A 2,320-nucleotide genomic window follows, 5' to 3' on the forward strand; every position below is an offset into this window, starting at 1 on the left:
TATTGGGAATGGAAGACGAGAGATGGGTTTTAATCTTGCCATCCTAAGCCCCACTAGTTTTTGATTGGATTTGATTATTTCGCTTTCAGTTCACAGCTCCTCGCCGGCCCACCTTGACTATTTTGCTCTTTTTTCTATACCCTAGTGGCTATCAAGCATAAAGCACTCTACAGACCCACTATGATACAAAAATGTGTGATGGGAGAGAGTGACCGACCAAGAAAGAATTGACAAACGGCGGTGTAGTGGTGTTAGGGCAGACCTCAAATGTCCATAGAAAATTAGGGCATAAAAAGTAGTGGTCATTTCTAGGGTGATCAGTTCCAATCATAACCATTGATCCAATTATATTATAGTTGGATTGGATTCATCATGTTCAGGGTTGATGTCATGGTTTTAGTGCTTGGTATCGGATCCGGTATGGAGCACCTTGGAAGTTGATGATCGGACAGTTTTATCCCTGGTTTTTTTCTAGAAGAGTGGGTTTATATCCTTGGTCCATACCATGGTCTATATAGTTCCACCAATACTAGTTCAACACGATATTGGGATTGGTGGCTAACGATATTAATACTGATCACTTAATACGGGATATTTGGTACCAATACCTCAAACCATGATTGATGTCTTGTATTTTGTTGTTTTGATTGTGGATTGTTTAAAAAGGGCTGTTTATATGGAGTAAGTTTAAGAATTGTATCTATTTAATTTTCATTTTAGATTATTAGTGTTGAGGTTTATTATGGTTAAGTGAAATCTTTGGAAATACAAAGAAACAGGAGAAAGAGAATTGTAACCTTTTTTCTCCATTACTAGTGAAAATTGTAGATGTGCATCTTGTCAGACCACATAGGTCCTTGTGCTACAATTGGGTAAATTTTTTTTTTTTTCAGTTTTGTTGTATTTTTTACATTATGTTTATGTTTTCATTTCTACACATCAATCTTTATGGTTTTTTTTTTTTTTTTGTATTATGAGAGAGGATTCTCTAAAAAACAATGGATCTAACAACACTAACAACACATAGACCAATGGGAGCACACATGGAATCATCAACAATGGGGATTTTTGTTTTTCATGGGGTGTGGGGCATTCATTTCACTACACCCTATGATGTCATGATGCCTTCTAGGCTACTTTTATCTTTTTTTTAGGCAAATTTTAATATTTTAATCCCAAGAATAAGTAGGAATGTAAAATATAATCGTAAATCTGCAGTTCATCTACAACTCTTTATTAATTTGGTTATCTAGACAAGTGAAAATAAGATAAGAATTTGGTTATTACTCTAATTGCTTTGATTCTAGTTTAGATTTAAATCATTCGTCACCAATTGCATTACCTTCTTGGGTTTACAATTCTATTTCTTATCTTACTAACTTAACCCAAAAAGAGAGTAGATAATGCCAAGAACAAGCAACATAAGACTTCAACCAAAATTATTATAATATAGAGCTATGGTCTGATCGCTATCCTTGGCTCTAAAGATTCCAAACTACCGGCTTAATAAAGAGTTAAGACATCCTTAGTTGTTAGTAAAACCCTTTTTATTTTTTAATTTTTTTTTGTCTGGGGGTATAGGGTGGGGAAAAGGGGGGGGGGGCGGTGTTAATACAACTATAAATGTTTAGCTTTTAACTGTGTCCAATGTTATGGGACGTAATAAGAAAATTATAAGAATCTAATTACATCAGCATTATCATTAGAAATAATACAAATTTTATAACAACCCTGATCTCACGTTGTACGTTGTTGTCTGTCTCCAGCTTGTCAATACATTACTAAAATTTCTGTCATGTTCAAACAATGTTATCCAATATTCGTACATATCCTTTGTCCTTATTTCTATTAAACCATGCTTATGACTTTTTCCATCTCTCTCTCTCTCTCTCTCTCTCTCTCTCTCTCTCTCTCTCTCTCTCTCTCTCTCTCTCTCTCTATAGCTTCAGCTTGATAAACCCATAAAAAAAAGATTATTATCACAATGTTCTATTATTTTTTAAATGTTACAAAGCATCTATTCTACTATATATGCACATAGATGATATGTTCATTCCGACTACTGAATAGAGAAGATATGATCTCACGTGTCAAATTATATAATCTAATTCAATCAAATACCTCTTTATGTTGACAGACATTCTGTGTATATTTGTCCATGCATATGTATGACATAAGTGTGCAGTCTCCCAACTTTGAATGAGAATTATCGGTTTAAATTAAAAACTATATAAATGGAAGACTCATAATTGTCTTGTGGTTTTTGAAAACATCACATACTGACATTCCATTATTACATTGACATTGTTAGCTATTGAAA

Source organism: Macadamia integrifolia, chromosome 1 (assembly GCF_013358625.1).
Source record: "Macadamia integrifolia cultivar HAES 741 chromosome 1, SCU_Mint_v3, whole genome shotgun sequence".
In the NCBI taxonomy this organism is placed as follows: Eukaryota; Viridiplantae; Streptophyta; class Magnoliopsida; order Proteales; family Proteaceae; genus Macadamia; species Macadamia integrifolia.